The following is a 26,037-nucleotide window of genomic DNA, read 5'->3' as shown; positions in this document are numbered from 1 at the left end:
TTTACATGTGTATGTGTACATACATACATGCGTGCTTATATCCTGTGGCCATGTAAAATAACAGATTTAGCATTCCAAAGCCAAAGGAGGTCCAATGGACAGCATGTTGAATTTGAGTTTTGTGTCAGGCCCCCCATGGGAAAAAGATGGCTTTTATCTCTCCTTGGGCCTGGGAAGGACAAGGGAAGGGCAGGTAGTGGTTATGGGAACGTGGAGACTATATGGAGGGGGCTGGGAGACGTCACCTTTCATAGAGGGACTCAGCCAATCTGCATTTCCCTGGAGGCAAGGGAGCCTGGGCAACGGATGCCCCATCTTCCCTGTCCTCAGATGAGAAGTCCATTGGTTGTATCCAGCCGGAAGCCAGAGGACACGGGTATCTAGTGGTGCAGCCCTCCAGGGCACAGAGCGAGGTGGGGGGGATGATGGGCAGAGCATCTGGAGAGGCACATGGAAAACCACGTACTGTGTTTTGTTCTGTGAACTTCCTCGAGCTTGACCCTGCCATACTCACTCAGATAACCCGTGGGAGAGGTCAGAGTGGCCAACGATTTCCCAGGCGTTCAGGATGACGAGAATGTATTTACCGTCTGAGAGTGGTGGCGTTGGAAGTGTGGTGCCTACACCAATTGCACCAGCATCACTTGGGAGCTTTCTAGAAATTCTCAGGACCTAAACCCGGACCTATTGAATTAGCCCCTCTGGTGGAGGGGCCCAGCAGTGTCTGTTTTATTAGCCTTCCTGGGGATCCTGGTGCTTGTTCGAGATGGAGAGCCACTGCTGGATGTGTTCAGGTGTTAGATGGTGGGCAGGTAATGCTAATTTGCTAAGATGGCCACTGTTAGCTTGCTTGGAAATGGCAGGGAGGGGAACGTGTTGTCTGTATCAACCCGGGACAGACTTCCTGTCCTCCTTTTGTAGGACGTTTCTGAGGATGCCACAGAAATGGAATGATGCATTGTATTTAGGCCGTGGGTGCTAATACCCAGTGCAGTTCATGCCTTTAATTTTCAAGTTGCCCTCAGCCATACAAGGAAGTACCAGGCCAAGCCCTAGACTTTTGGAGGTTGTTTTTGAAAAACAGATGCAAATACAGCCTGTGCGGTTGTTGTGTTCCCGGTGCCTGGCAGTGTTTGGTAAACAACTTGATTGCTAGGTCTTGGCCTCAGGGAACCACAGCTGCTCTCTCCAGCTCCCCGCAGACTTTTGTACTGAGCAAGGATTGCTTCAGGGAAAAATAAACAGGGGAGAACAAAACAAGTAAACATCACGGTTGTTTTGTGGCTGCCTCTACCTGTTTTCCTGGAGCTGTTTTGCAACCACAGGCCCTGGGCTTTGGTTCCTTACAAAAGAAAAAAAAAAACAAAAAGCAAAAAAACAAGGCAAGACCCCACGGCATCCCAGGCTTCTTTCTCTGCGGTCAGACTGTGGAGGGGCCACGGGACCTGGAAAGTCTGGGTGGTGGCCCTTGCAAGAATAGATGCAATTTTAAATATGGAAATTGAAGGGGAGAAGGCTTTGTTCTTTCTGATGACCCCCAAGATGACAATCTGGTTTTTCAAATCTCTAGGAAAACAGATTGAATATAGCACAATTAATGTTTCAGCTCTTCTAGGCTTTTCTCTAAAATAAGTTAATGGGCTTTTAATTTATTGCAGCTCCTGATTGGTAGGGTTGAGACAGGGTTGCAGCCCCCCCCCCCCCCCAACCCCCCTCAAGGTGCTCTCTCCCAGGCCCTAAGGAAGAGGAAGGCTACAAAGTCCTTTTGGTGTATCAGCCTCGGGGCTCAGCCCCCTGCTGGCTGAATTCCTGACCCTAAAGTGGTGGAGAGCATTGCAGCGCCCCTCAGAGTGGAGGGACCCATCTTCATCGGAATTACCTGGGTGTCTAGTCGAAATGTAGATTCCTGGGACCTGAATCTCTGGACTGGAGGTGGGGGGGGGGGAAGGCAGGAGTATGCATTTCAAGCTGGTGCCCCAGTTGCACACTCAGGTTTGCAGAACAAGGCCTTGGTGATCGATACCGCCACAGTGTAAATACGTGAGCTGGGGTAGGGAGCCTGTGATCTGTTGCCAGACTTTTGAATTTATTTTAAGAAGTTTTTATTTTTGAGACATGCACATCATTTTGATGCACTTACTTTTTTTTTCAAGTTTATTTATTTTGAGAGAAAGAGAGGGAGAGTCTGTGTGTGTAAGGGGGGGGGGAGGGGGGGCAGAGAGAGAGGGAGAGAGAAAAATCCCAAGCAGGCTCCCTGTGTGGGGCTCAAACTCACGAATCCGTGAGATCATGACCTGAGCCAAAATCAAGAGTCCGACGCTTAATGGACTGAGCCACCCAGTCACCCTGACGGATTTCCTTTTCATTGACTCATAAGTTCGTTATTTTGGCTCCCTCTTTCTAAGTCAGAGAACCTTCTTCCCGAAATCATTTTCTTTTGGCCTAAATGATATACCTCTTTGTGAATGTCCTTCTAGAGAGATGGTGAACTTCTGTTTGTCTGAAAAGATCTTTATTTTATCCTCATTTTTCAAAGAAAAATTTTTTCTGGCTATATAATTCTAGGTAGACAGTTTTTGCCTCTAGGCACTTTTCTGGGTAATTTATTTGGATGTCTGTCTTTGCTTCTGTTTTTTTGTTGTTGTTGTTGTTGCTTAAATTTTTAACTTTTTTTTATTTCAATGGCTGTCCTTTCTAATTTCTGGAGTTCAGAATTTTGGTTAGAGTTATAGAGCTTGGTGGAGATGAAATTCAGTTCTGGGGCTTTTGGACTCTTAAAACGTATACAAACAAACCGTAGTGGTACATGGTTTTTATTCTCATATATGCGGGGTAACTTGAATGGTTTAGGAAATCAAGCAGGACAACACTAACCGTCAGACCCTTAGAGCACGGTGTCTTAGCTGGAAACCTGCAGCTTTTCCGAGCATGAATGAAGAGGAAAGCTACATGAACTCTTCCACCCCCCCTTCCACCCCACCCCCCGTGCTGCTTTTGAGGGTGACTTGTCTCCTCCTACCCACCTCCAAGCCTCTGAATATGCTACTTTGGTTTTGTGGCATGCCTTTCCCACCTCACCTTCCTTTTCCTTCTAAAACTTGTTCAAGATAATTCCTCTAGAAAGCCTTCATCTACCCAGACACCTACTATGTTGTTTTGTGTTCGCTTGTACAGCTTCTCTCTGCTGCTGAATTTCTCTAGAATCACTGACATGGAGTGACCTCAGCAGTCATTTAGTATAGGGGTTGCAAGTTCCTTCCTTCTCCTCTGCCCCTTCCCTTCCCTTCCCTTCCCTTCCCTTCCCTTCCCTTCCCTTCCCTTCCCTTCTGTCTTTCTTTCTTGTTTGCTTTCTCTTTTCTTTCTCTCTTCTTTTTCTTTCGTTTTCTTTCTTCTTTATTTCTCTCATGCTGTTAAAAGATTAGCTACTATCTTTGAAAAATCCTGAAATTTCACAAAACGGTAATGATTCCTGCCTTTGTTTGTACTCGTGGAAGTTCTTGAAGCCCTGGGTTTATGTTTCTTTGTGGCAATAATTGGCTTTGGTGTGCACCAGCTGCCCTCTTTAGCGGAAAAACTGCTCGTCTTCCAGGTTGCTACCTTCCCCATAGCTCCCTGTACCTTACACACCTGGCCTATTTTGCTCTCTTGTCTCGTCTGCCTGGTCTCTGTGGGGTACGACAGCTTTCCCTGTGTGAAGCAGGAAGCTCAGGGTTAGAAGGGCTAAGGATCCTCTACAAGACCTTGCAGCAAGCTTGAGTCACAAGAGTGTCTAGTGCAAGGCAGGTGCTCAAATTGTTTGTATTAATGTATTGGCTGGAAAATACAGAGTTCTTGTGAGTGTACTTCGTAGAGTCAAGCCCCTGATACAGTGTGATTTTGGGCAAGTTACTAAGACTCTGCCTCAGTTTTCTTATCTGTGGATTAAGATTATAACATTGTCTACCGGGAACTTTGTTGTAAGAATAGAAGTAGATGCAATAATTGTTGTCAAACACTTAAAACAATATCCAGCACATAGTGAGTTTCCGGTCAGTAGCCCTTATTTTTTTGTAGGATGCTGAAGAATGACTTCTTTCGATGTTTGATTCATTTGTTGAGCTGGTAAATCTGTATTGAATGCCTGCTGTGAGCCAGGCGTTTCTCTGAAGTTTTGAAGGACAGCGATAAATACAGCAGAGATGCTCCCTTATCTTGTGGAGCTCATATTCAAGCGGAGACAACAAGCGAATACATGAGAAAAAAGTTTCTAGGTTATGACAGAAGCTCTGGAGAAAGCGAATGGAGTGATATCACTGAGAGTCGCTGGGGATCTAGCCTATGTCGGTAGGCAGGACAGCCTTCTTGCAGCGGCCTTTGCCCCTAAGATCCAGTGATCCAGAGAAAGCCATTTGTGTAAGGAGTAGGCTCATGGCATGGCATTCAGCATGGAAAAGCAAGGGCTCTGGTCCTGAGGTGGAAGAACATAGCTTGCTTGGGGTGGAAGGAAGGCCACTGTACCTGTGTTGTAGCTGAAGATTGGGTTGGTGGCTGGAGGTGTCAGAGAAGTAGGAAGTGACCAATTTGCAGGGCCTTATAGGCCACAGAAGGATGTTTGGTTTTTATCCTAACGATGGCAAACAACCTCAGCCCATCTCTTTTTGCTGTGTGACTCCAAGTTATGCTTATACACGCAAAAGTTCGAGAAACAGTCATGTGTAATACATTTGGCAGATTTCCCTCGTAGTTGGAACTGTACTCCCTGGAGAGAAATGGAAGCCTTCCATGGGCACCCAGGGGATGCTGTCAGCCACCCAGGGTGGCAGCTCACCAGGGCTGGGCACTAGTGCCAGGGTGAGAATTCTGTGCATGTGCGAAGAAAGCCCTCTCTGCCTGTAGCACATCTTCAGTGTTGATGGCAGATCGATGTAACAGTGATACGCGATAAAACTCTTTTTAATCAGGAGTCTGAAAGGAGAAGCTAATAGCTTAGCTTGTTCAGAATAAATATACTTTATTAAAACAAAACAAAACAGGGGCGCCTGGGTGGCGCAGTCGGTTAAGCGTCCGACTTCAGCCAGGTCACGATCTCGCGGTCCGTGAGTTCGAGCCCCGCGTCGGGCTCTGGGCTGATGGCTCAGAGCCTGGAGCCTGTTTCCGATTCTGTGTCTCCCTCTCTCTCTGCCCCTCCCCCGTTCATGCTCTGTCTCTCTCTGTCCCAAAAATAAATAAACGTTGAAAAAAAAATTAAAAAAACAAAACAAAACAAAACAAAACAAAACAAAAACAAGAAAGATAAGCAGTAGAAGGGACTTGGGGAGCATCAGTTACTCCCCCGATCTTTGCACATGAGGAAGCTGGCATCCTGAGATAGTAAATAGCTTTCCTGGGGCCACACAACGGGCGACAATATCAGGTTCAGAATTCGGGCTTCTCCACTTTGATGCCTGTGTATTACATAGTACGTTCTGTCTTGATGGAGATACCTCCCAGAGGTTTGCTCCTTCAGTAACTCCTGTGCATTTAAAAAATTATTTTGGAGGAGAAGTGTTCATTATTATTTAAAAATAATTTTAAAAAAAGAGGGGGGGGGGTGCTAGGTGGTTCATTCGGTTGAGCGTCCGACTTTGGCTCAGGTCACGATCTCACAGTTGATGAGTTCGAGCCCCGCATCAGGCTCTGTGCTGACAGCTCAGAGCCTGGAGCCTGCTTCAGATTCTGTGTCTCCCTCTCTCTCTGACCCTCCCCCGTTCATGCTCTGTCTGTCTCTCAAAAATAAATAAACATTACTTTTTTTTTTAATTATCACTATTTAAATTTTCATGTTTTTTCATCGTCTAGGAAAGATAATTACTTAATAGGAAATGGCACACTTATCCATGTAATATTTGAGTTAAAACACCTTATTGTTAGCTAAGCACTCTATAATGGGACATGATATTTTTGTAATGCTAAAATATGTAAAATATTTTGCACCGAATCTAGGATAAACAAAACATTTCAGTGTATGTGTTGAAGTAATGGGTAAATGTATCTTTCACAACAGTATTTCCGGTTCATATTTTACAACATCACATTTGATATATTGATCTACCCTCATTTTAAAGGTGTTTTCCCCTACCTCTAGATTCTATGTCTGCCTTGCTGTTTTTAAGTTTAAGGAAGTGGTGGTTTTAGAAGCTACATCTTAGTTATGTGTAAAAAATATTTTTGTATTGCAGTGTCCCAGGACCTTTTGCTGACAATTCCAGTTTCCAGACGGAACATTTGGGCAATGGTGAAGGCTTCCAGCCCTTCTCTGATTTGCTGCCAACCATGAACGGGTGGATGTGATGCTTGCTGGCCGAAAGGGTAAGTGAACTTTTATGATTATTTGTGTGAAAATTCACAAGACAAAAAAGTGGCCGCAGGGGTCACACACAGTGCAGGAAATTGATAGAAGTCCTAAGTTCATCATAACAATTGCATACTGAGGGTGAGAGATTCTCATTTTGAAAGAAGGGAGCAACTCTGATATTTTTTTCTGCTGTAACCCTCTTGAATAACCCCTGCAGTGATCTGAGGATTTATCAAAGTCATAACAGGACACAGGAGAACTTATTTGTGTGTGTGTGTGTGTGTGTGTGTGTGTGTTCATACTGTGAAAGGTGGGCTATCTAAATTATGAACCACATGCATAATTAAAAGAATAATTACTTTTTTGGTCCTATCATAACTCAGCAAAAAAAGGAGCCACCGTGGTATAAAAGTATAATGACCTCATCTTGGGTTTTAGAGGAAATTTAAGGCTGATTTGCTCATTAGGAAGGTCTCATCCCAAGCTTTCCACATGATGAGGGCTCTTAAAGATACTGGACTCTCAAAGATATTCAGAAAGATGAGCATTTTTTTCAATCATTGTTCACCTCACTAAGATACTAATTGTAGTTTTTAAGGGAGGTCAGAAGAGGCATGATGATCGTTTCCTCTTATATGTTTTTTCTGTATTTGATGGACTGTACCATGTTCCTCAGCAACCAGTGGCTCTTTTATAGTAACGAAGGAACAATTGTGACTTGCCTTTACAGAGAAAATAATTGGTTGAGGCCAGGTGTTGTGGATAAAAACTCTGACATCATTCACTGGTAGCTTTGTCATAGGAAGAGGTCACCTTTATGGGGAACCATCTCGTTTCAAGTTTTGTATTCAGTGATTTAGTGATAAGAACCATTGGTGTAAACTCCATCTTGTTTGTCTTAGTGTGACTCTGTTTGAAACAGGCTCTTTTTAATGGAGGGAAGTGTAGTGAAGGAGAAAGAGAATTTTATTGGAAATTGGGAGACCTAATAGTTATCTGATATGGGACAGGTTAGTCTCTATTGTGATTTTCTTTCTTTCTTTTCTTTCTTTCTTTTCTTTCTTTCTTTCTTTCTTTCTTTCTTTCTTTCTTTCTTTCTTTCTTTCTTTCAAGTTTATTTATTTAGATTTGAGAGGGGGGAGAGGCAAAGAGAAAGGGAATCCCAAGCAGTTCCCATGATCAGTGCATAGCCTGAAGTGGGGCTCGATTCCACAAACATGAGACCATGACCTGAACCTAAATCAAGAGTTATACGCTTACCTGATTGAGCCACCCAGGTACCCCTGATTTTCTACATTTAAAATAAAGCACATAGGTTAGAGCATCCTATTTGTCAGTGCTACCAAGGCCTTAGAAGATGTCAATTTAAATGCCCTCATTTAACATTAATTTTTAATGTTTATTTATTTTTGAGAGAGAGAGTACAAGGAGGGGAGGGCCAGAGACAGAGGGAGACACAGAATCCAAAGCAGGCTGCAGGCTCCAAGCTGTCAGCATAGAGCCCGACGTGGAGCTCAAACTCAGGAACTGTGAGATCATGACCTGAGCCAAAGTCAGATGTTCAACCGACTGAGCCACCCAGGTGCCCCAAAAAGCCCTCATGTTATAGATGGAATAGCTGAAGCCCTTAGAGTCTAATTGAGCTGTCTAAATCCCTGGGCTTGGTCAGAACTGGAGCCTACTTCCTTTTGTCCTCAACGATTTTTGTCCTCAGTGATTTTTTTCTTGTCTATCTCTGGTATAGAGGTTGAGACATCTAGCCAGTTGAGTTAAAATTTCTCTGATAAGTGTCTCCTTAAGACATTGTTATACATTTAGTTATTTGGGACAGATAGTAAAAGATTTTACAGTTAGAGATCAATGTGACCTCCTTCTCAGTTCACCGATTAAAAAAAAAAAAGCCCTAATGAAGTAACTGAGGCAAGTATTATTGACCAGGTGATCCTCAAAGAGCCTGGGAGCTCTAAAATTCACTTCCACGTAGGCTAGTTTGGTACTGTATTCTGCTGGAGTTTCAGATTGAGGAAAAACAGTCTTTTACCTTCCTGACATTCCTTCTTTAATTGGCAAGAAATAAGGCCAACTGTAAATGGGAACACATAAGGCAAGAGTGTCCACAGTGAGGAGAAATGGTTAGTGGAGTCATGGAATTTAGAGCAGATAAAGGTCCTCCATCATCTTCCTGGGTGGTCTTGGGGAAGTCCTTTGATTTCTCACCTATGAAGTTCCTCTGAGGGCTTTCCACTGCTAAATAGCTATGATAGACTTCTGTGGATGGTCTGCAGACTAGTGAGCAGATAGCATGCATTATGAAAAATTATATCTTTTAGGATCCAGGTAGAGTTGAGACCAAAGCCAGGGTCTGTCTCATACACACATGAGAATTCATAGAAGTGGTTGGAATTCTGAAGGCACTGAAATAATAAACTCAGGTTTGAGAATACCTGTCATCTCTGTCGTCAGTATTGGGAAAGTGACTCAATCTTACTATCATAAAATTGATGTATGAAATTAAACAAAACCACATGAATGGATTAAAGACTGGGTTCATTTTATTGATTAATTTCATTGCGTGAGGCCTGCTATTTGAAAAATCATTCTGAAGAACTATAACGAAAATGATCTCTCTTCTGAATTGATAAAATTGAATACCAGTTTTTTTTTATTAAGGAAGTGCTTTATATTTATCAGATTGTAATAAACTGCCCTTCAGTATGTTTTTAGTAGAAAATAGAAGTACCTGAAATCTGATGAGCTGGGGCATGAGTTCCGATTTTCTGTCCTTCTATTCTTTGTCAAAGCCCACCTCCAAGGTTTTCCAAAAGACTAATTCTTTTCCTCCGTGATGCAGTAACCTGGCTTTGCAGGCACTCTGTATCTGATAGTCCTTTCACTGTCAAAAATGTATCCACTGTCCTGTGGCTTTTTAGGACATTACAGTTTATTGAGTAACCAAAAGAAGCACCAATTCATTGTTAACTGCTCATAATTTGGAGTCTTTAGGCTCGAAATAAACTCCAGTTCTGAGTGCAGTGTTTCATGGTAAATGTCCTCATGGTAGAACAGGGTCACAGTCACAGGCATAGGCAGCCAGAACAACAAATTGCTACTCACATGCAAGGCAGTGAAACCATCTGAGAAAAGGTTTGTGCAAAGAGATCATTACAGCAAATGTTTAAGGTAACAAAATGGGCAGTGTACTCATTTTATGCCGGTGATAACCATGCCTGCATAATACATTACCTTAGGTGCAAGATAGAGAAAAGGAAGGCTGAGTGCTTGAGGTCTCTCTTTGTGATGTAGTTCTTTAATGCCACCATTCACCAGCAGGGAATGAGTTGGCTCCTGTTTCCCTGGCGTGAAGCTGAAGTTGATATGGATACCTATCTGATGCACATCACGAGACTCCACGAGTGAAGAGTGGCTAAGTCTGCTGCATATTTAATAGGCAGTTAGCCACAGTGTTATTAATAAATGTGATAATAACAGTCTGGATTTGCATAGAGTTTTCCTGAGAAGAGTTGAGTAGAGGTGGTGAATTGCTGGCTTGTTATTCAGTCTGTGCCTTGGCATTGCCCACTCTCTAGTAGTAAATTGTGTTTTGCTGGGGGATCTGGTGTAAGAATGTAGCACCAGGTGACATTGTTTTGTCGCCAATTGTTTTTCCTTACTTGCCTACAGTTACTTGATCTCTCTCATAATGACATTCCTAGTTATAAGCTATTTGGATGAAGGAAAAACACGGGAAATAATTCTTCTCACTTAAGACTTGAGAATGGGCTATGTTTTGGCTGGGAGTTCCTTGCTTTTGTATAAAACTTGAGAATGTCTATTTTTTTTCATCGGTTTTGGGGTGCGGTGGTGGTGGTGGTGCAGCTTCCAGGAAGAGGTGGGGGCAGGTAGCAGGTGTTTTGGGACAGGAAAGCTGTCTGATGGGCTCCCCTTCTGAGCCGCGTTGTGCTGGAACCTGTCAGTGGGCAAAGCTACTTTGTTGTGTTTAAACTTCCAGGCCCTGAAATTTTGAGTTTGAAAAGTAATTTTAGCAATTTAATAAACTACATAATATGTTTTATAAGCTGGAGCGAATGATCTTAAGTATTTTGGTCTCTTTCATAACACAATGAACCTAATATTGGTAAAAATACAGATCTTCACTCACGACATAAAGAGTGGCTAGATTTAATAAGCAGTTATGAGTGCTGGCAGCTGCCTATCAGATTGTATAACTTGGGCTCCAGCATGCGAAGACAGTGTCAACTTACATTTTATCTCCGAAGTATTTTCGAGGTGTTTATTTTGCCTTTCTCTCCAGTCGCTAACCTAATAGAGGTAATGTAATTGGCTGAATATTTTCCACACAGCTAATTGGCTAGGGGCCAAGGTGGAAACCATTGTCTGGCTTGATGAAGATCAGAAATTAACATGACATTTACGTGGAGGTAATGGAATATATTAGTAGTGTAGTCATTCAGGATGGTGAGAGCGAGAGTGTCCATCCTTTCCCTGCCCATAAGCAGCACGACGAGTTCTGAGGATGATGAAGGAACCTCTAGTCCCCATCCCACCCCCATGTCTCCGTACTTCACAGCAGTGGCCAGCCAACACCTGTGTCAAATTTACTTTTCAGTTTTTCAGACAGAACTGTAAGACAAACTAATGAATTATTCCCTTTGTCAATTAAAAAAGAAAATCCACTACTATTGTAAGATGAAATTCCAATTAGAAGGTTGCATTTAATTCAGAAGCTATAACATTGTTTTAATGAATTCTGTTGGAGGTGACAGTTTATGTGAGATAAATTTATATGGTGTAGGTAGATATAAATTCATTGGATAATGTTAAACATGTTACTTCATATATATTAGCTGTGAAATTTATTTCTTCTCTAGTTATGTCCCCAAGGAGGTAGAGTCAGAGGGAAAAAACATATCTTCAAAGAAAGGGTCCTTTCTGTCCTTTCAGATCCTTGCTTGAAAACAGCCTTTTCTCACTATTATTAAAAAAAAAAATCTGTTAAATTTCTGCATTAACTGAATTTATGATTCTTAGTGTATGCTATTTATAAAATTGAATATAGGTTTTATGATATAGGAAATTAGTCTAGGAATGAGAATATGATCCAATTTTGTAATAAAGGTAATCTGCATTTATATTGCAGAGATTTTCCATTCCTCTCTAAGCCCCTTATGGGATTATACACACATTTTTCTGGACATACAAATTCACTATAGAGTAAACTTTTAATGGATTGGGCAGGCTTTTGTTCCCATGACATCTACACAAAAGCATCAAACCCTTGCCTAAATCAAAGGTGGTGAACATTCTTGACACATTTTGGATCTTACATTTCCCCTACCGCTGCCCCTTCCTGTGTCCTTGACAGACATCACTAATTGATCACATTCTCCCTTCTGATGAGTGCTGATTAGACCTCAGAGTTTCTCCACCTGAATTCCTAGAGGCAAGCTTATACATTGACCACTGGCATGAGTATCAGCAAAATAATGTCAGTCCGGTGGCTTTTGACCAGTCTTGATGGTTTTCCTTTGTTTACCCAGTACTTACTCTAATATCTGGCATCCAGCGGTTTAAACACTATATGCTTGTTATATTAATGAGAAAATCTCACACACCACAGTTTTAGCAGTTATCTGGTTGTGTAACAGTTGGGCTTCTGGCACGTGTCTGCCACAATTGTGTGATGTGAAGTATTCGTTTTTCTACCTTTCATCTGGTTTTGTTGTTAACTATGTGAAACATTATAGTTTTGCAGTTTTTTTTTTTTTTTCATTCTTGAGCTTTGGAAAAGATAAAAAAGAGACCATTCTCACCCTCTTGTTACCTGTGCATCAACTGAGGCTCAAACCTAGAAGGAAGTGGTGGGGTAAGAATGAAACCCAGACTCTCACTCTCCAAGTGCAGTTTCTTTCTCAAAGGGAGGAGCACACACATGTACCAGGTGCTGACCGGTGCAGGGCAAGTGCCTTGCAGTTTCCTTTTGCATATTAATCTTGTTTTTTATCAATACCCTGAAGCAGGCTGTACCAGGGAGGAAGGCATTCAACTATTATATTTCAAATGATATCTTCTGTGATGTAAAATTCTAGGAACTTAAATTACACTGTGTGTTGTTTTTCAACAATAATCTATTTTCTGTCAACTTGGTTCAAGTAACGCACAGAGACTGAAAGAAGGAAATTTCCACTTAGTCTCTATGCAGTGCAGGCTGCTGAGGTGCCCTGTTGAGAATTGCCATCGTTTTAATTCCTTCTTAAAGAAAAATGAGCAATTAGTGCATTTAAGCACCATTTAGTTAATGTACATTTTAATTTCATCGCAGCATATTGTTTGATTATTTGTGTGGTCTTGGTCCGAGTAAGCAGAGTTCTGGAAAGTGATTGTAGATGAACGTGTGAGTTGTTAACCTCTTGTCGCGTGTTGATGGGGGAGTACAGTTGGCCTTAATCAAGGATGACAACATCAGTGGGGCCCATCCTGGTCTGCTCTGATGGCGACGCTTGGATTTTCGGTGCACACTGTTGCGTGCATCCCCAACCACTTGATTGGAATAGGTCCTGAGACGAAACCTCGTTCATGCCTCTTTGTGTTCCGCGAGATTTATTAATGTTCGCGACAAAGAATTACAGCAGCCATTCGTGGGGCGTTAGTTGTTCTAGAGTGGTTTGGATATCGCATGAGTTATTTCGTTCAAACAGCGTCACCGTCTTCTGGATGTTACCATTTTCGGTTTTCTTGTTGAGAAGACAGAAACCCAGTGCCTAGGTCGGTCACCTGCTCCGGATCACAGAGCAGGTTTTGTAAGTGAGGTTTACCTTAAGTTGTGCCACTTCCCAAGCCTGTGTCTTCACCACAAGGGCCTGCTGCCTCTTCGTCTCTGAATAGATTCTGTGGTTCCTCAAGGCCCTTTTATTTGATTCAGGCAGGGAAGATTTTGTGGCTTGTAGTTGTCTTTGTGGAAGAAATTGGAATCCAACTCATTTAAAACTGCAGCTTAATATACAAACAGGATTTTTATAGAACCAGTGATATAAAAGGAAATAGCTTCTTCCAAAAAAAATTTTTTTTCAGAAATATTCCTTACCTACTGGCCTTTTCCTCAGTCTAAAATCTCCCAGAATCATGCGGGTAGGCTCAGTGTTGTGTGCCTCCTTGAGTTCTCTCCTAAGTAAAGATGCTCCTGGTAGTGGCAGCTCGTGGGGTCCCTTACGTTGGAGGAAGTGAGTTTTTTCCCTTGATTCGATATGAACAGAGTACATAGGAGCAGCAGTCCAGTTCCTCCTGAGAATGGGTGCGGGAAGGCAGAACCTTGGCTGCTGGAATTTTGTGCCCAGGGCGAGAGCCAGGCATTGGAAAGGTCAAGTGTTGCTGCCTTGACAGGTTACTTAGGCCCTTTGTCTGTGGCCTACAGGGATGCCTGCCCTTCCAGGATGGACGTGCCGGCTAGATGGCCAGCACGCTAGCTCCCGGGATGCTCTGTGGACTTGTTTTTTTTCACGACACCTGCATTCAGTTATTATCGAAAGGATTCCTCTCTCCATATTTTTTAAGAGGCGCCCACTGGATTGTGTAGGGTGAAATGGCTTGTCATTTGTGATTTCCTTTACAAGTCTTCAGGAGTGAACAAATGGTGCAGCATCTTGATATTCTGGAATCTGGGTGATGGCTATCTGGGGCTCATTATACTCTTTCCTCTACTTCTTTATGTATCTGACCACTCTTATAATAAAAACAGTTGTAGGTGGGTGGGGGTGAGGTGTTTGGCTCCTTACCTAGTCTGTCACTGGGTAGAACCAGGTCTCTGCCCCACTGTGCTCCACCCCACCTTGCCCAGCTCTCAGCTGATGGTGTCATTTAATTGATACGGAGTCTTGGGGCAAGAAGATGCTCACCTAATCAGCCAAGAGTAAAGTAATTTTCTGGACAGTATAGATAAAATGACTTTACCTGACATATTTCTCTCTCATTCTCCCGTGGTCGGTGTTTGGAGGGGAGGAGATGGAACTTGAACTCCGGGCCCATCAGACTTTATTCTCCTTCACCTCTGAGTCCTTGGGGCCATGGTTTTCACAGTGCGGTCCCTCAGGATGCCTGGGAAATGTGTTTAATACAGATTTCCACAACCTCGTATGGGTTAAGGGGAGCATGGTGTCTGAAGTAATGGTAGATAGCCCCAGGTCTCACTCATTCTATGGCTGTGGCCAGGTCATGTATCCTCCTCAAACCTCAGTTTCCTCATCTGTCAAGTGGGGGCAATGGTAGCATCTACCCTGTCGGCTGTAAAGTCCTTAATACAGTGCTTGGCCCCTTGCAAGCACTAGAAGTAGGTTACTTGGAACCCGTATTTTAACCTTTTTGAGACATTTGCAAATACACTGGTGTAACTGGGAATGTTAAGAATGTAGCAATTAATGCTCCAGGGGGCACTGTGTGGTGGGTATAATTTCAACCCTCTACGTCCTAGATGTGTTTTTTTGTAATTATTAAAAACATTTTAAAAATCAGTATTAGAATTTTTTACATAGATGTTGGAGAAAGAAGTCTGTCACCAAAGTGTATAAGAGTTGACAAGTGTAAATATGCAGTTAGACAGTTTCAAAAAACGTGTATTATTTACTGATCAATGTAGTGTCTCCTTCGGAGCCATTACACTCAGCATTTCCTGTCAATCTCGCCACGCTGGTATAATCAGACTATGGATATGCATATTAAAGTACAAGAAAGTTATTGTGTATGTGTGGTGGCAGCTTTTTAATTGTTAATAATGTTGCAGCTTTAAAAAGGTATCGGGATCGTTTACTGTTAGGATGGTTAATAGCCCTCAGAATTGCATGAGAAATCAGGCGGCGGGAACACTTGTTACCGATCGGCTGGTGTCTGTGCCTCCAGCCAGTGCTGCAGGTACCAACGGAAGCTTTTATGTGATCTGGGTGCTGAACACTTGGAGATTCCTTATGCTTTTCTTTTTACTCCTGCTTTTTTTTTGGTGGGGAGAGGGGGACTTGTACTCATGTAAGTGTGTGATGGCTAAAGGCTGGCATAACATCTTTGTCCCTATCAGGGATCAGCAAACTTTTTCTGATCACGGTAGTAAATATTTTAGCGTTTGGGCACCGCAGTCTGTTACCGCTACTGTCGTGCGAAAGCAGCCGCAGACGACCCGCGAATGGGTGGGCATGGCTGTGTTTCCAATAAAATTTATTGACAGACAGTGCAGTTTGAGTTTTGTAGAATTTCCACTCCACACGAAGTAGTAGCGTTAATTTTTTCCCAACCCTGCAAGAATGGCGAAACTGTTCTTAGCTCATGGGCGGCAGGTTCAGTTTGGCCCCAGGGCCTGTGGTTTGCCGAGCCCTAGTCTGAAGAAGATAGAGCGCGAAGCCATGCTGGGGATTCACTTCTTTGTTCTTGTTCTCTGACACTTGAGCTCTTCACTTTCTGATGAGATAATAATGTCTTCATTTTTGTACCCATCTCATCTGGAGAGAAGCTCTTCTATGTGATTGGATTATTTATTGATTGAGGGTGAGAGGTCTGTGTGTGGGGGTCTCCCTCCTCCTTCCTGTATTTAAAAGAAGAGAAATATAAACTGGAAGTAAAAGTGAGGCCACGGGTAAAAGATGAAGTGAAAGGGAAGACAGGTCAAGGAAGAAAAGTAGACCTTGAAAGTGACGTGACCTCCATGTCTCTTCAGTGCCAAGCACTTTCTGAGGTGGGTCATAGATCCCCCAGCAGAATTGAAGAGGAGACGCACGTGAACATTCTCGAGAATCTGAGAGTTAGGTAGGACTTTTAATATGTATTACACGTTCAGTACGTAGCCAAAACTCTTACTCGTGCGTCAGGTCTGGGGTGTCTGCAAATATTCCTTCAATGCAACATTTAATAAAATTGAGACATTTAAGGAAAAATACTAAAATTATTACACAGGTGGTTCTTGGGGATGGCAGAACTCTGAGAGGTGCTATTGAATGATTAAAGTAGGACATTTTCTTCTAAATGTCCCTGACTTTGCAATGAGGGAAATGGAGACCAGGGCACATTGATTTTCTGTAAAGAAATCTCTAGAGGACAAGAATGATAAAAACGAAACAAAACAAACAAACAAACAAACAAGCACAACGAGTGAAAGCATCCGGGAAGGAAGACGTCTTAAATTAGGGTTCTCGCTCCATTTTGTATCGAAGATTTTAATCTTATCTTGTAAAACAGGTGCGTGAGGGATGTCGGGACAGGGGTGAACGTGGACAAGAGTGAATTCGGGGAGTGGAGCATTTTAATCAAATGCAGGCCAGGTTATAACACAGTATTGAGTAAGGGAAAAAAATGTACCATCAGGGAAGAGAAATGAAAAGGAAGTTTTTCAGGAAAGGCACAGGAGAATAATCTAGAGGAATATTTTGTTATCGTGTGTCATGATAAAACTGGCTGGGGTGTGAAGGAAAGAAGTTTCTGATTTTCAGCATGCCATAATTTATTAACCAAGGTATTGTTATTGCAGCTGGGGAATAAATATCTAGAAAAGGTGAACCCCTAAGAAGCAAATATGTCTTTACAGAAATGTCCATTGTAATAGAAAATGTAGGAAGTGGCAGAGAGAATACAGCAAAGGTAGAATTGTGTTGAAAGCCTTGCAAAGGGTTAGTTAGTTTGTTTATTTATTTATTTATTTATTTATTTATTTAATGAAAAATAAATGTATCCCATGATCCAGACCAAGACGTAGAACCTTTAATGTGTAATAAACAGCTAAATGTGGTGATTATGAACACAGGATGTTGGCCAGACAACTTGGGTTTGAATCCTGGCTCTGCTACCTACTCACAGTAGAATCTTGGGTAAGTTACACTGTTCTGTACCTCAGTTTCCTCACCTTTAAAACGTGAATGAGAATAGCACTGAACTGGAGCTACGTAACAAAGTACGCATTACAAAAGAGTTGGCACATAGTAAACTTTCAGTAAATGATGTAGGTAGCTATTAGCCATAAACTATGCCCTAAATTAAAAACAGAAGGTGCTTTTGGATTACTACAGCAATCTGCTATTATGTTTCTGTAGTTTCCCAGGATACATATTTTATGCATTTTTGTATGTGTACCTCTGTGTCCTAGTGATATACATCATATACGTTCAAAGACTCGTAGACATTTAAAAAAATTTGTTTTAAATGTTGTATTTATTTTTGAGTGTGGGAGTGCGAGAGGGGGAGGGACAGAGAGAGAGGGGAACAGAAGATCCGAAGCAGGCTCTGGGCTTACAGCAGCGAGCCTGATGCGGGGCTCGAACTCACAAGCTGTGAGATTGTGGCCTGAGCCAATGTCGGGTGCTCAGCCGACAAAGCCACCCAGGCACCCGAAACTCCTAGATACTTAGTGTGCAAAGCAATACTGAAGCCGATTGCTGTCCCCATGCGTCTTGTGCCTCAATCTTTGAGGCTGTGTTGCTGCTACACGAACATCCAGACTATCTGAGTAACTCTGGGACGCTCAACTTAACATCCTTCGGGAAGCTCATTTTATCTTTGACCAATCCTTAGGGCTAGGAAGTTCCTTCTTAAATTGCACTAAAATCTACGGCCCACAGGCTTGCCACTTAAATGTTTGCTTTGGTACCTCGAGATTCTACAAAACCCATCTCTCTTTTTTTTTTTTTTAGAATTTTAAAAATGTTTTATTTATTTTTGAGAGAGAGAGAGAGAGAGAGAGAGAGAGAGAGAGAGAGAGAGCGTGTGTGCGCAGAGGAGAAGCAGAGAGAGAGGGAGACAAAGAATCTGAAAACAGGCTCCAGGCTCAGCACAGAGCCCGATGCGGGGCTCGAACCCATGAACTGTGAGGTCCTGACCTGAGCAGAAGTCGGATGCTCAACTGACTGAGCCGCCCAGGTGACCCAGAACCCATCTCTTCTGCATGAAAACCCATCAGTTATTTTCAGATGGGTCCGGGGTCCTTCTTGAGTCTTCTCCAGGCTCAGGACCCTTTTTGCTTCTTCAGGTGTTACCTCTCCTGTTTGGTTTTAAGTATCCTGTGACCATCTTGGTTTTTTTTCACAACACCTATAGTCACAGGGACATGGTTTTTTTTTTTTTTTCCTATGTGTCTACATTTACATATAATTCACTTAAAGTTGCCTCTTTTTTTTTTTTTTGACAAAACTGTCTTTATCATTTAGAAAGGGAACATTTTTGACTTTTCTTAACCCACTTCTTAAATTCCAAATTTGGGAAGCTGGCACGTGAGGAAACCGTTGCTACAGAATGGTAAATCTTCCCCTGAACTCAGCGTGCTGGAACACGCTTCGTTTCGTTCCAAGCCAAGTAGCCGTACGGAAGTAACAGTGACACCTGTGGTTCTTGGCCCCTGCCGTAGCACCCTGCTGTGTGTGACTGCCATGTGTCACATAGGCTCCCTCAGTCCTCTCGAGTATTGAAGCCTCGGGGTTGTGAGTCTGATACAGTTGGTATTCATATATTCAGGTGACAGAGGCAGTGCTAGGGTCAAATTGGAGACTCTGGTAAGATAAGCCCAAGAGGAGGGTTTTTTGTGAAGATGATGGGACTGGTGCGTCCATACATCCTTCATCCACGTGAAGGGTTCTGCATGCTACTCAAGAAATCGTGTAGTTTCTGGCCTCTTTAGCTTTGCCCCTTGTTTTAATGCGCAAAAATGATTCAAGTCACGTAAGAATTATCCCCCTTTTTTTGGGGGGGGGAGGCCAGTACGCTTTTATCCCACTGAAAGAATTGAGTAATTCTTTCTTTCTTTCTTTAAGTCTATTTATTTTTGACAGAGACAGAATGCGAGCACGAGCTGGGGAGGGGCAGAGAGAGAGAGACACACACACAGAATCCGAAGCAGGCTCCAGGTTCCGAGCTGTCAGCACAGAGGCGGACGCGGGGCTCGAACTCACGAACCGTGAGATCATGACCTGGGCCGAAGTCGGACACTTAAACCGACGGAGCCACCCAGGCGCCCCTTGAGTAATTCTTTTTAAAGATACTGTTCTTCTCGCTGGGCTGGAGCCTCCCGCCCCCACACAGTGGGGACGCTCTACTTGATTCTCTTTCAGCTTTCCCCAAGTGACTTCCTCCCCCCCTGCTTCACCAAGACTCCCAGCAAGGAAGCCAATCGCAGTGTTACCGACAGTAGAAAGATTTCAGAATGCCTTCACGGGCCTGGGTAACTTGGGGGATGGCTGGGTGCCTTCTAGGAGACTTAACACATTTCCCGAACATGGAGCCTCACCATGGCAACAGCCATGTCACATGACACATTGGTGACACGTGTAAGGTGCTGCCACAACTCATCCCAGGTTGCATGTCTGTGATTCATTGTTTCCACTGACACCGTGACTGCAACTCGCAGTTGGAAGGTTGTCTGGTGTTCAGTGCCATTAACGCACACTGACTCCCATGGCACACGGAGGGCTCAGGGAAGGGAAGCATAAATAAATAAGTATGAGCTGTAAACATTGCCTTCATTAGCTCTACTGAGAAATACGTGTTCATCAGTCAACCTCCTTGCCACTCACATCCTTCTTTTTTAAAGCATATTTTGTTGGTAACACCTTGCGAGCTCAAAGATTTTATTTTTAATCATATTATACCCATTTCCACTTGGCACACTTCACCAGAGAGAGTTCACGGTGGCCCCTTTTTCGTATTTATTTATATTCTTCTCATGTAGCAGATTTATTGACGAAGGCATGATTCTGGGAATATTTTTTTTTCCCTCATTGTGCAACTTATTGAATACTCTACATAAATCACTTGGTAGTATTTCGGGCCCATTGCTCGTGTGGAGGGGCCTGAAGGTTGGATGATACCAGAAGACTTTTCTAGAGGTCCAAGATGAGTGGTATTTTAACATATTTTAATTTCTGAGTGATTCAGTGAGTGATTAAAAAAGTAGATGTGGAATCTGGAAGACATTAAAGAGATGTCAGGGACAGACGGATTTTGATTTGTAGCCTAATGAAATGTTTTGCCAACTTTTAAAGATTTTTTTGAGAGTAGAACTTTAATCATTTGCTTGTGTTTCTGGCATGGTAAGGTTATTCCTGTTTCTGTTACATGATGAATCCAAAGTGAAAATGGGATAATTTTTAATTAGCAAAATTATAAAACCATTTGCAGCCAAATGTTTCTTGTCTTGTATAAACTGTGAGGTTTCACATTTTACTTTAATCATTTTAGGAAATTTCATTCTGAAGATCTATTTCAGTTGGTATTTTATGTATGGGTACAAACCCTCAATATTAGAAATTACCTTGTAATATTCTTTTCCCGATATTCTTGTCACTTGAATAATCTGACAGGGTTTCGGTCATGTTTATTGCTTGTATCTATTTTGGAGGTGTCATGGTTACCTGAGTTGGATGTAGCACTAATATGCAAATCAGTATGATGAATGCAAGGCTGAATGTTACAAGAGAAATGGTGTTAGGGGGTTAGAAATGTTTCTTTAATTTTATTTTGGGTGATCTTGTATGTTTCAGAACTGCTTTCGCTGAGGTTACCTATGTAATTATTTGAAGCAAAATATTAGTTGACTTTGTGCTATAAATATGTGAATGGAGAGTTATTTTAAAATCTCTTTTATGAAGGAAACGAGAATAATGCGCCAAGTCATGGCAGCCACACCGTTCCCGGACTTTGCGTTTTAGGGTGCTTTGATCCAGTGCTTTGCTGTCGATTCCGAGGGTCTTACGTTTTGGGGGGGCTCATTAGAAATATACCTGAGAATAAGAATTCTTTGGAGATAAGAAGGGATTGAGTGTTCAGAACTTGAGGATCTGGGTAGATTGGGCGGTTGCAGCTCCTTGAACTTCTATCTATACCTGCTTGTTGGTTGGCCTGGAGGTGGGCGGCTGGGGCCTCTGCCATTTTCTGCTGTTGCTGTGGGATCCTCCAGAGGGTGCTGTGTCTCACCTCACCGTGCGCCCATTGCCGTGGGACGGAAAGATGGTGGAGACCAGCCAGGGGAAGCTATACCTGCAGCACCAGCTCGAGGCCCTCATCTTTAGCCATTTGTCTTTGACACATCACAGGTGTCGCTTACCAAGAAGCAGTAGGGAAAATGAGATAAGTGTCAATAAATTTCCTTCAGACTGAGTAATTCCTTAATGAAACAGATTCTTCAAGCAAGAGATTTCCCGGGGAATATTGCAGGCCTAATAATTCATGGGGCAGCTGTGAATCAGCCTGAAGGACAGGAACCTTACATTAAAAAACAAAACAAAACAAAACAAACCCTCGATTAATGGTGTTATTTTCATCCAGAAATTAAGGAGTCGTTTGAAGTTTTTGGAGGTGAAAGACATGTACGTTCTATAGGAATTGCTGAGAACTCCCATCTAGATCTGGTAAAGACCTTCCGTTTAGAAGTAAACAGTCAACCCAAACAATAATGGTAATTTTCTAAAATCGAATCAGGTACGAGTTTCTTTAGGAAATCTCTTTTCTAGGGACATGGCAATATGACCTTGGAGAATTGTGCTTTTCAGTACCCAGTGCTGGTCACCTGTGGCTGCTGGTCATGTGGAGCGTGTGTCCGTGGCTAGTCTGAATTGAGATGGGCGAGGTGTAAAGGACACACCAGGTTTCAAAGACACTTGGTTACCTGTTGAAGCGATAGGATTTTGGATCCATTGGGTTAAATACAATGTATCTCTGAAATTAATTTTATATGTTGCTGACCTTTCTAACGTGGCTGTGAGAACATTAAAAATTGCATACGTAGCTCACTTTGTATTTCCACTGGACACCAGTGTTAGAGAACCTACCAGTTCCATATTTCTAAAATCAGGAATCTTTTTATGAAATTCTTTTCCTTGAAAAGGGAATCAAACATTGGTCAAGTTGAAAAACACTTGACTATTTTATCAAAAAAAAAAATTAGGGGCGCCTGGGTGGCTCAGTCGATTAAGTGTCTGACTTCAGCTCAGGTCGTGATCTCCCGGTTTGTGAGTTCGAGCCCCACGTTGGACTCTGTGCTGAAAGCTTGGAGCCTGGAGCCTGCTTTGTATTCTTTGTCTGTCTCTCTCTCTCTCTCTCTGTTCCTCCTCACCCCCTTCTCCCCTCCACCCCTGCTCTTTCTCTCTCTCAAAAATAAACAAACTTTAAATTTTTAAAAATATTAAATGGGGTGTCTGGCTGGCTCAGTTCATTCAGCGTCTGACTTTGGCTTAGGTCGTGGTCTCACGGTTCATGGGTTCAAGCCCTGCATTGGACTTTCTCCTGTCATTGCAGACCCACTTCGGATCTTCTTTCTCCCTCTTTCTCTGCTCCTCCCCCACGTGTGTGTGGCCTTGCTCTCTCTCACTCTCACAAAAATAAACATTAAAAATTAGAATGTTCTTCAAATTCACTTCATTTAGTGTAAATGTACCCCAGCAATAAATAACCCCTCATGGATTACAATCTGGGAGAAAACCACTTGAAGTCACTTACAGCCTGTGACTACCACACTGACACATCCAGTTAAAGAAGTCAGTTAATGAACCAGTGACGTTTGCATTGAATGCTAGCAGATAATCTGTTTTTTTAATTGTCCTCTGTTTTGTCGTGTAGACCTGTCCATCTCAAATGGTCACATGTCCATATATAAGCCCAAATATGAGAGAACTCAGAATCTCATTAAATCACAAAATAATTTACTGTAGCATACCTCCACGAAGAGGCACTTTTTCTTTGAAGATTGCAGTGGGAAAAGGCATCATTTTTGCATTTTAAATGGCCACATTTAGGCTGACATAAAACATAAGATTTTCAATGTTTACTATGACATTCCTGCTTACTTAGGTCCTCTCTGATTAGTGTTTCCAGACTCTTCCTGCCTCATGAGTGGATATATACTTTCTTCCCCTTCCCCCCACCTCATTGCCATTAAGGTCTTTTTTTTTTTTTTTCCTTTTCTCTTTTTTTTTTTTAAGGAATCTCTGTACCCAACGTGGGGCTCAAAATCATGATCCTGAGATCAACAGTTAGATGCTCTTCTGACTGACTCAGCCAGGTGGCCCGCCATTAAGGTGTATTTTGTTAGAAATGTTTGAGACCAGACTTAGTTTCTAACCAATAATTACCTTTAAAAAATTACGGCTGCTATTTCCATTGAAAATTTAATAGTGGTGTTTTATCATCTGAGCCACCTTAATAAAAACGCTGGGCATCACTTGCACCTGATAGGAAAGTTCCTACCCTTTACCAGTGCAGGAAGGCATGGTGACAGCTTCAAGGGGAGGGAAAGATCTTGAGTTAGGGTGATGATAGTGGGCATAGAAGGCAGGTACGGACAGATGGTACAGAAGTTATAGCAAAGAATGGAAAGATACGGGGAATGCCTGCAGTAGGGGAGGCATGGGATGGAGAAGGGAAAGTAATGACTTTGAACTTGGACCCGACAGTGGATGGCAGTGTGCTTACCAGAGATGGGAAACTCAGCGATGAAGACTTGGGTAGGCAGGGGCTGTAAACTGTTGACTTTAATTTGCAGTACTCTGGATTCGGAAGTGAGGGTGGAAAATCTGTCTAGAAATACAAGGTGATGGTCGTTAATTTCTCTTTTTTGGGGAAACTTCTGCTTTTGGCGACATTTATTCAGGTGTGGTTATACTGCAGTATTTTTCTATTCTAGACCTCTTTGGGCCAATTAAATGTGATTGTTAAGATTTTCACTTTCGTCATAAAGGATACCGTACTTATGCCACAGAGGGGAAAATCGCTGATTTTTTCACTGCCTTGAAACAAGAATTGAATATTTTAGTCCATCTCCTACTCTTTTCTGGATGCAGATTAAAAAATTTTTTTTTAATGTTTTTATTTATTTTTGGGACAGAGACAGAGCATGAGCAGGGGAGGGGCAGAGAGAGAAGGAGACACAGAGTCTGAAGCAGGCTCCGGGCTCTGAGCTGTCAGCACAGAGCCCAACACGGGGATCGAACCCACGGACTGTGAGATCATGACCTGAGCTGAAGTCGGACGCCCAACCGACTGAGCCACCCAGGCGCCCCTCTGGATGCAGATTTTAAATAAATACCTAGTTGCAATCACTTGTGCTAGTCACTTTGCGTCCTGCTTTCTCTCGGGTAATGTTATCTTCATCTCCTCAGAGTATGCTTGTTGCGATTGCTTTTACTGACTGTGTAATAGATCATCTGGACATTGCACAGATATTTTTGAGGTGCCTTCCATGGGTCAGGGCCTGCCTTATGTCCTTGGAATGAGAAAAAACAGTTTCTCGCCCCTGGAGGGGAGCTTGTTGGTGACTGTTTCTCAGGGGGTGCCACTCCCACCTGAGATATTACCATTCTTTTCATCTGTGCCATACCTTCCGCAGGGTGTTTAGCATCCTTGGTGTTTCTCCAGTCATTGTGACAGCCAACATTGCCCTCACATGTTCCAAATACCACAGTCCCTGGCTCTTCAGTTGAGGATCGCTGGCTTAAACCAGTCACAGTGTCTGTGACTGCCTAGTCACTGTAGAAAAGGCCCTGAGTGGGATGGGTGATTTTCCATTCTACCTTGGTACCTTAGGGTTCTGCTACTCACAAAATTTGGAGACACATTTTGACAGTCTTGAAGAAAAGGCATATGTCATAATGTCGACGAAGATCTCCAGTGGGAAACCTTTGTTTCTCTCTCCTAGTAGCTTCTTTTCCTCCACATGCATCCCATCTCGCACCCCAAAAGGTAAAGTGAAGTATACTTTTGGGGAACATTTTTGGAGAATATCTAGAATATTCAGAACCTTTAAATCCTGGTTCTGACACTTAATAGCTGTGTGTCCTAGTTATTTAACCCGAGGGTACCTCTTTTTATCTTCCTTTATTACATGATGGTACCTACCTCAGAAAGATCTTGGGAGATTGAATGAGCTGTGTGTATGAGGGGTTGGTCTGTGAGCTAAAATGAAGACCAGCATTTGGCTATGGATGTATGGTGATTACAAGCCCAGGCTCTGAGTTCAAATATCTATTTGTTTTACTTTTATTTTATTTTATTTTATTTTGAGAGAGAGAGAGAAAGAGTGTGTGATCTGAGAAGGGGCAGAGAGAGATTCCTAAGCAGGCTCCATACTGTCAGAGCAGGGCCTGACGCTCTGGGTTCAAATCTTGACTCAGTTACTTATTAGCTGTCTGACCCTTTCATCACTTTGCTGCTCTGAGCACTGGTTTTCCCATCTGTAAAATGGTCATGCCAAAAACGCCCCTCTTAGTGGAAGACTCACTGAGGGCATGCTTTAGTGCGATGCCTGTATATGGTAATACAGGTTATGCTAACGGTTAGGGAGTTGGGCTAAGTGGGATGACACAGAGGAGTCCTTTCCCTTCTCTTCTCAATTTCATACTGGGAAAAACCGGTCTGCCCAGCCAAATGTTTTTCTTACATATTGATGTTATGCGTTAAAATAATTAAAATGAATAAAATACCTTGCTGTCGGTAAAACCATGAACTTGTGTGTCCTTCTTGTTTCTTCTCGGTACTTGGCTTCTTCCTGTTGGAGTTCTGGGCCGGTTTCAAAGTCTTGAATGATGGGTCAAAGAGAGCAGTTCTGCCTCAGGGTTGGCATCTGTTTTTGTATCATTGGGTCCAAATATCACGTATTGAAGCCAATAGAGCCAATACCCAAAATATTTGGTTGGTGAATGTAATTTAAAATGAGGCATAGAAAACACGGGAAGAAGGCATCTGATTTGATTTCACATAGA

The 26,037-nt window shown here is 42.6% G+C and overlaps 1 protein-coding gene across 6 annotated transcripts in view; it reads left to right on the top strand.

The window, feature by feature from the left end:
* FOXP1 (forkhead box P1) overlaps nucleotides 1–26,037 on the top strand; it is a 597,515-nt gene that overhangs the window by 84,060 nt on the left and 487,418 nt on the right. For all 6 annotated transcript variants that reach the window (XM_047851112.1, XM_047851110.1, XM_047851111.1 and 3 more), the window contains one exon: nucleotides 6,198–6,327. The gene's annotated coding sequence lies outside the window, so the exon portion shown is untranslated. The remainder of the gene's footprint in view (nucleotides 1–6,197; nucleotides 6,328–26,037) is intronic.

Source organism: Prionailurus viverrinus, chromosome A2 (genome assembly GCF_022837055.1).
Source record: "Prionailurus viverrinus isolate Anna chromosome A2, UM_Priviv_1.0, whole genome shotgun sequence".
Lineage (NCBI taxonomy): Eukaryota > Metazoa > Chordata > Mammalia > Carnivora > Felidae > Prionailurus > Prionailurus viverrinus.
This window is presented reverse-complemented; position numbering and strand designations above follow the sequence as displayed.